The sequence below is a fragment of the Myotis myotis genome, unplaced genomic scaffold (assembly GCF_014108235.1).
Source record: "Myotis myotis isolate mMyoMyo1 unplaced genomic scaffold, mMyoMyo1.p scaffold_m19_p_15, whole genome shotgun sequence".
Taxonomy (NCBI): Eukaryota; Metazoa; Chordata; class Mammalia; order Chiroptera; family Vespertilionidae; genus Myotis; species Myotis myotis.
Genome location: NW_023416319.1, coordinates 49,973,435 through 49,984,552, shown reverse-complemented (window position 1 = coordinate 49,984,552; position 11,118 = coordinate 49,973,435). Strand labels below are relative to the sequence as shown.

Sequence of the window (11,118 nt, the reverse complement as noted above, 5' to 3'; positions counted from 1 at the left end):
CATGGAGAAACAGTAAATGCACATTTCTAAGTAAAGGAAGCTGTTCTGAAAAGGTTACAAACTATGTGATCCCAAAGATATGATATTCTGGAAATGGCAAACTATAGAGGCAGTAAAAAGAGCAGTTGCCAGAGGTAAATTGCAGGGGTAGGAGAAGAAGAGAAGATGAATAGCTGAAGAACAGAGGATATTTAAGGTGGTGACCTATCCTATATAATAAAACCCTAATATGCAAATTGACCAAACAGCAGAACAACCAGTTGCTATTATGCACACTGACCACCAGGGGGCAGATGCTCAATGTAAGAGCTGCCCCTGGTGGCCAGTGCACTCCCACAGGGGGAGCGCCACTCAGCCAGAAGCTAGGCTCACAGCTCGCAAGTGCAGAGGTAGTGGCAGGAGCCTCTCCTGCCTCCATGGTAGTGCTAAGGACCTTGGGGGATGTCCACCTGCCAGCATCGGCCTGCTCCAAGAGGGCCTAAGCTGGGAGGTGGACATCCCCCGAGGGCTCCCAGACTTCAAGAGGGTGCAGGCTGGGCTAGGGACCTCTCCAGTGCACGAATGTTGTGCACCAGACCTCTAGTGTGTAATAAAACAGTAATTTTGGATGTATGACATTATACATTTGTCAAAATTTACAGCACTATGCATCACAAAAAGTGAAACCCAATGTAAACTATGGTCATTAGTTAATAATAATATATCAATACTAGAGGCCCAGTGCACAAAAATTTGTGCAGCCCGGGAGGGGTCCCTCAGCCCGGCCTGTGCCCTCTCGCAGTCTGGGACCCCTTGGAGGATGTCCACCTGCTGGCTTAGGCCCTCTCCCTGGGGGATTGGGCCCAAGCTGGCAGTCAGACATCCCTCTGGCAGCCCGGCAGCCCTTGGGGGATGTCCACTTGCCAGCAGGGAGCAGGCCTAAGCTGCAGTCGGACAGCCTTAGCACTGCTAAGGAGGCGGGAGAGGTTCCCGCCATCACCGCTGTGCTGGCAGGTGTCAGCCTGACTTGTGGCTGAGCAGAGCTCCCCCTGTGGGAGCGCACTGACCACCAGGGGACAGCTCCTGCATTGAGCGTCTGCCCCCTGGTGGTCAGTGTGTGTCCTAGTGACCAGTCATTCCCAGTCATTCTGCTGTTAGGGTCAATTTGCATATTACCCTTTTATTAAATAGGATACTACACTTATGTAAGATGTTAAATATAGGAAAACTGAGTGGGGGAGAGGGAGTATATAAGAATTATTTCTATTAACTGCTCTATAAAGCCTACTATTTAAAAGTTAATAATACACAGAAGAAGATGGTAATGGGGAACTAATAAATAAAAAACATATGATATATAGAAATGAATAGCAAAATGGAAAGAGTACTTTATTTATAATTAATTTAATATATTACATTCTCTAATTAAACAGTGACCAAAATATTTGATTTTTAGAAATGATATAACAATATGATGTCTATGAGATTCACTATAAACCCAAAGATTAAAATAGATTGAAAGTGAAAGAATGTTCAAGTATATGCCATGCAAATAGTGATGAAAAGAGAGCTTGGGTGGCCATACTATTTCAAGCAAAATACACTAATTTTTTAGAAATGTATTTTAATTGATTTTAGAGAGAGAAGGAAGAGGGATAGATAACTAGAAATATCTATGAGAGAGAAACATTGATTGGCTGACTCCTGCACGCCCCCTACTGGGGATCAAGCTTGCAACCTGAACATGTGTATTGACATGGAAATTGAACTGGTGTCCTCCTGGTTCATGGGTTGACACTCAACTACTGAAGGACACTGACAGGGCAACACTTTATTTTTAAGAATAACAATTTTATTTCCTACACTTAAAAGCTGATTAAAAACCATTATGAATTCTATTAAAGAAAATGTAACATCTCTTGCCCAGCCTGTGTGGCTCAGTGGTTGAGTATTGACCCATGAACCAAGAGGTCACCATTTCAATTCCTAGTCAGGGCATAGGCCTGGGATTGCAGGCTCAATACCCAGTAGAGGGCATGCAGGCGGTAGCCGGTCGATGTTTCTTTCTCATTGATGTTTCTATCTCTCTACCCCTCTCCCTTCCTCTTTCCCCTTTCTCTAAAAAAAAAAAAAATCAATAAAAGTATTTTTTAAAAGAAAATATAACATTTCAATTAAAAACTATGGCAACTACATGTATTCATTAAATATCATCATATGTTTTCTGAAACACAATTTGAAAACATCTGCATGCATGTTTAATCTCAGTACAATGGATTCAAGATCAAGTTTACAAGTTACATGCAACAAGGCTAAATTACAAATTATCATGGTCATCATCATCATCATCATCATATTCATGCTTTCTTTTCAATTCATTTGATGATTCGTTGGCAGTATTTTGTGATGACACCATGTTAGTGGTAGTAAGAATTTTTTGGACCCAATTAATGCATTAATTAGAACATTCTGAACTGCTGATGTTGGAGGACTTGATGCTTTTGTAGCTGGGGACTGCGAAGTGGGCATCTGCATTGTAAACCTTTGTCTTGTGAGGGACATTGGAGTCCTGACTTTAGTTGAAACTGACATGTTTGTGCAGTTGTTGTGCCAAGTGTGGGGGCACTTAGTCTTCTAGTAATTGAAGCAGCACTTAACCATGGAACTGTTTTTCTTCCCACAGAAGTAGATGCCTTTTTTGGTAAAGACTTAAGGGTATATTTTGGAGTGATGAAGCAATATCTATCAGGTGGCAATCTAGGGCCTCAATATGGCTTGATCAATGCCAACATGGTTTGATTTCTTTGTTCTGCAATAACTAATAAAAAATCTCTTGGGGGAGGAGAAGTAAAAGACAGGTCAGCACGATACTGGATTGTCAATTGCACATCATCTGCATCAACTGTAGCTTTCTTAGCATGGCTTGAATAAATTTGTGCATCATTTAGAATTGTGATCACATATCGGAAGGCAAACTCCAACATCTGATTCTTTTTTATTGAATTTCTTGGGGTGACATTGGTCAATGTGATCAGTTTCAGGTGGGGGTTTCTATGTTACAAGATCCATATGTTGCGCTGTGTGTGTGCACCACACATAGTCAAATCTTCTCCTGTCACCTTCCCCCTGGCAACCACCACACTGCTGTCCGTGTTTATGAGTTTCAGTGTATGTCCCACATATGGGAGAAATAATATGGTTCTTAGTTATTTTTGACTGACTTACTTCACTTAGCATAATAGTCTCAAGGTCCATCCATGTTGTTGCGAATGGGGTATTTCATCCTGTCTTATGGCTCAGTAGTATTCCACTGTGTGTATGTACCACACTTTATCTAGTCCCCTATTGCAAGACACTTTCATTGCTTCCACTTCTTGGCTACAGTAAATAACTCATAAAACTCAACACTAAACAAACAACCCAATCAAAAAGGGGGCAGAGGACCTGAAAATACACCTCTCCCAAAGAACAGCCAATAAATATATGAACAGAAGTTCAATCTCACTAGCAATTAGGGAAATGCAAATTAAAACTACAATGAGATACCACCTTACACCTGTTAGAGTGGCCATTATCAACAAGACAAACAGTAACAAGCATTGGAGAGGTTGTGGGAAAAGGGAACCCTCATTCACTGCTGATGGGAATTAGACTGGAAAGCAATCTGGTGATTTTCAAAAAATTAAAAATAGAGCTACCATATGACCCAGCGATCCCTCTCCTGGGTACATGCCTGAAAAACTTAAAATCATGTATTTGCAAAGATCTATGCACCTCTATGTTCATCCCAACGCCTGATTTATAGCTCTTGGCTCATATTCTGTAATCCCCATATCCCTCAGGATTTGTGCCATTATCATCTGTGCATCTTTCCGTGTGATCTTGGGAGACGCCATCCTGCCAGACTCCATGACATCCAGTGATCAAACTTCTCAAGCTAAATCACCCACATTCATGTATTTCAGTCCTGATCTTGAGGCAAGTTCTTTACCTAGTGTGGTTTTTCCATGTGTACTTTTACCTGGTGTGGCCATGAGCTGGCTGTTCTGAAGCCACAAAATGCATTTTTAAATAATCAATGGGTCAAAGAAGAAATCACAAGATAAGCTAATGATTAGAACAGATATGTATTTGGGGGGAGAAAGACCTGGGGTTCGAGGCAATTTTTGAGTTATGCAAATAAATATGAGACCAGCAAAGGACCATTTAGTGCTACCTAAAGGATTAAAGTAGAAAGGAGCTGTAGAAATACCTCAGGAGGAAAACACGTAGAAGGCAAGTAGGCATGAAATTAATAATTATTTTTAAATGCTAATGCGTTTAATTCATTTCAAAATCTGGCTTTAATAAGAAGAGCAGGCAAGAACATTTTGCACAATTAGGTAATAATGGAGAATTTGTAAAATATCTATTAATGAGACATAGCAAAATGAATATTTTTAAATGAGCATTAAAATCCATTAGGTTTAGATAAAGTTATTCTAATAGTATGAGGAAATTATCTCACTAATTTGACAAAAAGAACTTATTTTGGAATGGCAGAGTAAGGTATAAAAGGAATGCAATTAGGAAGAGTACACGCAGTTCAGTTCTTTCATCACACACACTAGGCGATTCTGCAAATTATTTCTATTCACAGAAAGATTTTTAAAATGAACTGAAGTATTAGAGCAGTAGAAGATATTGATTCCTATCAGTGACTAGAATGTATGAGTTCGAGTTGAAAGATTACTTTCCTGCCACATGAATCAGGTCCTCTTATTCCTGCCCAGTCCTCCCTATAGGTACTGCATAGAACTTCCATTTTCAATACATGGTGCCCTCGCATGTCATGGGTCTACTCTAGATGTTCTGGCTTTACAAATAAGGACACACTATACCTCCACAGCAGCCAGAGAAATTGTTCCATTTTTAAGTTCTCTGTTCAAAAACCTATTTAGATTTTTCTTAGAATAAAATTTAAAGTCCCAATTATGACTCATTTCAAGCTATCTCTTCAGCATCGTCTCCTAATTATCTCTCCCATGCCCTACCCCCCAACCCCCAAGTCAATCTAGCCATTGGAGTCTCCTTGCTGTTCTTGAAGAATGTTACCTGCAGAGCATACACAAGGTTACATTCCTTCTGCCTGATGCATTGTTCTCCCAGAGATTTTCACTGCCCTTCAATCGTTATGTCCTTGATCAAAAGGCATTTCTTCAGAAAAGCTTTCTCTAGCCACTAATCTACTGTGCTTTACTTTTTCTTGTAAAAATGATCACTAAATCTTTTTTCTTAATATAGATGTTTATCACTATAAATTTTCCTCTTAGAAATGCTTTGTAGCATCCTGTATGTGCCATATGTGTTCCATTTGTGCTTATATCAAGATATTGTTTTGATGCCTTTTGATTTGTTCTTTGACACATTGATTGTTCAGGAGCGTGTTGTTTAATCTCTACATATTTGTAAATTTTCCAGCTTTCTTCCTGTTAACAATTCTAATGTTATACCATTGTTGTCGGTGTTCTTAAATTTGTAAGACTTGTTGTGTGACCCATCTTATGATCTATCCTGGAGAATGTTCCATGTGCACAAGAAGAATGTGTATTATGCTGATGTTGCATGGAAAGTTCTGTATTTATCTGTTAGGTTTATTTATTTATTTATTTATTTATTTATTTTGGTCTGAAGTTTAGTTCAAGTTCAGCATTTCATTTGTGATTTATTTGTCTGGATAATTTATTCTTTTGCAAGTGGGGTATTAAAGTCTCCTACTATTATTGCTTTGTTGTCTATTTTTCCTTTCAGATTTGTTACTATGTGTTTATTATATTTAGGTGCTCTAATTTGGTGTGCATATACATTAAAAAGTGTTATTTTTTATGAATTGACTTCTTTATAATTATACAATGTCCATCTTTATGGCCTATTATCATATTTGGCTTAAAATATCTATTTGGTCTGATAAAAGCATAGCTTCTGCAGCTCTCCTTTGGTTTGTGCTCACATGAAATATCTTTCTTCATCACTCACTGTGAGCCTGCTAGAGTGAGTTATTTGTAGGAGCATATATTGGAATCTAGTTTGTCATCTATCTGGCCACTCTATGCCTTCTGATTGGGGAATTCTATTTCTTTACACTTGAGTAATTGTTGAAATGTAAGAACTTATTGGTGTTGTCCTATTGTTTTCTGGCTGTTTTGTAGTTCACTTGTTCCCTTCTTCCTCTCCTCCTGTTGGCTTTCTTTGTGTATTGATGGTTTTCCATAGTGGTGTGCTTCCATTCCCTTCTCTATTATTTGTCAATCTACTGTACGTGTGTGCTTTGTGGTTACTCCGAGGCTTACTTAAACATCATATATTTTAGTCTATTTTATGCTGATAAAAGTTACCTTCAGTCTCAAACAAAAATCTACCGCCCTTTTACTTGCCAATATTTTATGTTTTAGATATCACAATTAGCATCTTTTTATATTGTGCATTGAGTGGGGGGAGGGCGTGGGAAGGAACCCAGGCAGTCGATGTCTCATACTACTCAGCCCAGAGGCCCAGGCTGGCTGCCAGTTGTTTCCTGGGCTCCCCTGTGGCTTAGCATTGGGGGTAGGTGGAGGGAGTTTGGAGAGACTCAGGTGGCTGGCATTAGTAAACTCAAAACACCTGTGGGGCACAAGCTTGCAGGACCTGCAGGGGCCGAGGGTGACTGTGTTTGCTGATGGCCTTTGCAGTGGTAAAATCTGTTTAGTTAGTCTGCAAAACAAGTCTTGGTGAACTGTCATTTCTCCCACTGTGTAACCACTAATTATAGCTCCTTGGTGTTTTGTTTGTTTGTTTGTTTGTTTAGCCTAGTTCCTAGCTGGCTCTATAGGTCTTGTCTTTGCTGGTCAGGACCTTTGGCAGCGCTCCCAAAACCAGGAGAAGGTGATCACTCACCCCACTCTTCCTTCCCTGGCAAGAGGAACTCTTTACCGCTGGGAAGTTCCTTCTTCACACTAACAATGACCTTTTGGGGAATGGGATGATGCAGACAAAGTAAAGCTGTCCACCTTCATTTTTTGTGCAATTATTCTCGGGCTTTTTGATTCGCTGTGTTGCTAAAACTCTTCAGATCTCCCAGCTTTTGTTCCTAGATAGCTGTCTAATGATTGACCCTTGTGAGCGGACATGGAGGCTGAATTATCCTATATCATTATTTTGGTCTCAAATCATTTCCCATACTCAAGTCTCTGTCCCCCTCTTTGTCACTTGGTAAAACTCCACACCTCCACCTGCACTATGCCTTTGTTCTTGCAACTGGATCGTGCTAGAGTGAAATATATCACCGTGCTGACTGAGTGAACTCTAAATTGATGAAGTGGGTCCTTAATGTTGCCAGGGAATTAGATAACAACTTTTAGTTGAGTCAGTTTCATCACTTTCTTTTGTCTTTTCTCCTCAATATCCATATCCCTTTTTCAGGCACAGACACTGATACTAAAGAACATTCTTTCTGTTAGGAAATACAATCAGTAGTGAATTTCCACCATCACCTAAGACCACATCTACCTATCATTATATGTACCCACATATTTATAATATTTTTATTTCTCATATCAAATGAAATATTTGTCTCATCATTTTGCCCTATCTCTCCTCTCCAAGAATTTTGATCTAATCATTTTTGAGAGCCTCTCCTACAAAATCAGTTTTCCCACTCAGTTGAATCATTGATGTCGTTGGTCATTCATATCAGCTGAAGCATGATATTAACCATAATGTTTTTAAAATATACTCTCCCGACCGCTGAACAAGAAATTTCCTTTCTAAATATAAAGTAAACTAAAAGGTGACATTACATTTTGAACAATACTTGGTGAGAATGAAATTTTGAAGGTATCATTTAAAGCGATAGTAAAATTCCTATAAAGCCAAAGGAAGCTGAACTAGAGGGACACTAAGGTTGTTGCTATGATCCTATTTTTAGCCCCCTATTCAGTGATACCTCAGAAACATCTAATACAGTAATAATGATAAACAAATTGTATTTTATTATGAGTGTAAGTCTAATTTAAAAAAACACACTGCTTCCCAAATAACATAAAATTTCCGCTCTCTACAATACTTCCTAAAATTTCATCATTAAATTCATCATTTTTCTTCTTTAATTACGTTGATTTTCTTTCCTTCCATTGTCTCAGGATTTCTTTTTATTGTTTATGTGTGTATGTATGTATGTATGTATGTATTTATCTTTATTGTTGAAAGTATTACAGATGTCACCGTTTCCCCTCATTGATCCCCCCACCCCACCAGGCCTACCACACTATTACATGTCTGTGTCCCTGGGTTATGCTTATATGCATATGAGTTATTTAGTTAATCTCTTCCTGCATTGTCTCAGGATTTATAATCCTGGCAGTAGTTTGTGGCTGAAAGCTTTCCTTAGAACATAATGGAAAGAGAAATGCAAAACCATGGAATTACCATTCAGATATCTGCCACTTTTACTCTGAGTAAGTAGAAGAGGTTTTTCTGTACCTGTTTAGTTCCTGCATTAAAAAATCTTCAATTGATCAGCTTTTTAGAGCAAGTCCAATTCTTTGTGTATCACTTAGTCCATATTCAGTATTAATTACTAATAGATATCTGGTAGTATCTATAAAGAACACAACTTTCTCCTAGGAGCACCAAGCGGCATTCAGAGATTTTTAAGGCATTTTTTAAAATTGGTATAATAAATTCTATTAAAAAGTCAATCAGTCTTTTTCATAATTCCCTTATGCAAATTGTAAAACAATATATTTTTTTCTTTTCTGCATAATGGTTACTGACCATTAGAATTCCAAATATATGACACTTATTTAAATATAACTTATTGCCAGACAGGATATCTAGCAAACTTCACAGTAGGGTATTAAATAGATAAAAAATACAATCTGAGAGAAGAACAGAATATCTGGCATCCAAAATGGCTCAGTAGGATACAAATAAGTAAAACACGGGATGAAATGAATTGGAACTGAACCTATTTGCATTAGGGATTGAACATGATGTGCTCAGTAGGAAAGTTTGAAACACTTCACTGAACAATAGAAAAATAAATTGAATATTTTAGCAATGTCTCAGTGTTCCCCAAATGAGCTTTTGTTCCTCATCCCGATTCAGCCATTTTCTCCCTAAAGTAATGGTTTCTTAATATGTCTTTTAAAAAAAATCTCTGTTTTGCCCTTAAATGCAGTCAAAATTTTCTGTGAGCAACAACTTGATGGTTTCTAGGGGTTTTTGGTTGATGTGGTGTGGCTAGCTTTGACTTGACCTGAGCTGAGCTTCCTTTGCTCTTATCAATCTATTCCTTTCAAAGTGACTCCAAATGGGGAATTTATAACTTGGAACCAGTTTATGATCCTTGAAGACCTAATGGTGTCCTGCTCCTTAGCAAACCTAATTAAGAGACACTGGTTTGGGCTACTTGTTTGTTTGTTTTAGCTAACAGTCTTTATACAAACCCATCTGTATGAGTTTGCCAGGCGGCCATAACAAAGTACCACAGACTGGGCGTTGAGATAGCGGAAATGTATTTCCTCCCAGTTCTGGAGCCTAAGAGTCCAAGATCAAGGTGTCAGCAGGGTTGGCTTCTCCTGAATCTTCTCTCCTTGGCTGCAGATGTCCTCTTTCTCTCTGTGACCCATGTGACCTTTTCTCTATAGACAGGCATCCCTGAGATCCCTTATTGAATGACCAAATTCCTCTTTTTATTATTAAACCAGCCAGATTGTATTAGGGCCCATTCATAAGCCCTCCTTGTTAAAGTCCCTACCTCCAATTAAAGCCATGTTCTGAGCAGTGAAGTCAAGGGATGTATTTTGGGAGGACAAACTTTAGATCACACCACCATCTTGAATGAATTTGTCATGACATATAAATTTTCAAATTAGAGATGTACAGAAATTATCCTAGAAAATAATTGAGACCATCATTTAGGTTATCCTACAAGATTCTGCATAAGATCCAACATGAGTGGATTTCAGCACTTTGTTCTGACTAAGCATTCAAAATTTGATATTAATAAAAATAAAAACTAGTCTTTTAATAAATTTAACTTTGAAGCATTTTGTAGAGAGATGGGACAAAAAAAGTTACTACTTATAAGACATAAAACACATTCTCAGTGCAAAGAACACCAGGAAATTAACAATAATGAAACTCTGCCTTTTTAATAAAAAATCTACACTGAATTTGGTTGAATGAATAAATGAGTGAATTAAAAAGGGATTTAACAGTGTACCATTGAGACATTTTGGTTATTTAAATGCTTATCTTCCAATAATCTGCATAAGAGAATGAAATAAAATATTTTCCAAAGTGATTATAAAGCAGTTGCAGATAATTTTGGATTTATTTTGCATAAGCAAAGAAATAAACATTAAACTGACTGTGGCATAGAAAATGCTTCGGCTTTAGCCTTCCACAGAAACCTCACTTCTATCATAACCCCGCTTTACTGTTTTCAAAATCCAATATACTGCTACAGGCAATATATTTCTCTTCTTTCCAGCCCAGGGTCAGCCTCACCCAATTAGATATTCATGGTGTTGCCTTCTTTTCTACCTCAAGCCAGCTCAAGCAACAAATCTAGTTTGAAGCATTTCCATATTTCAGCCCACCTGGTAGAACTAACCGTTCCATCCCCTTGCCTCTACTGTATGTGGTAAATAAACTTTGTATATAAGTATACACCAGGCAATCAGTGAAAAGGGCATGTTGAAATATTGTGTGCAGGAACACCCATGTAATTCTTAATCTATAATCAGTCTTATCTAATCCTTTTATTTTTATAAAGCCTGGACTCTAAAATCAAATTAAGAAAATACCGAAAATTAGCTAGATTTGGAGAACACTACCAGCAACTGTATACACCTTCCTGGTGCCAAAGAGGGCTCAGTAAGTGAAGAGATGCTCTCAAAGTTGGGGCCCACTCAACCCTTGTTTCTCCTTAATAGAGGGAGTTGTGTTGTACATAAGTCTATAAAATGTTCTTCTTAAAATTAATTTTAACCACACTGTACAAAAAAATCACACAGGGTTTGCATTTAATCTCTATTTTTATCCTGATATTTTCCTGAAAATATACTGCAAAATCTGCACTGCAGTAAAAAAGCAATAGAAAAACATAGAAAAAAA

The 11,118-nt window shown here is 38.0% G+C and overlaps 1 pseudogene; it reads right to left on the bottom strand.

Annotated features, from left to right (window-relative positions):
* Positions 1 to 2,296: 2,296 nt before the first annotated feature.
* Positions 2,297 to 3,890, bottom strand: LOC118670359 (annotated as a pseudogene).
* Positions 3,891 to 11,118: the final 7,228 nt, after the last annotated feature.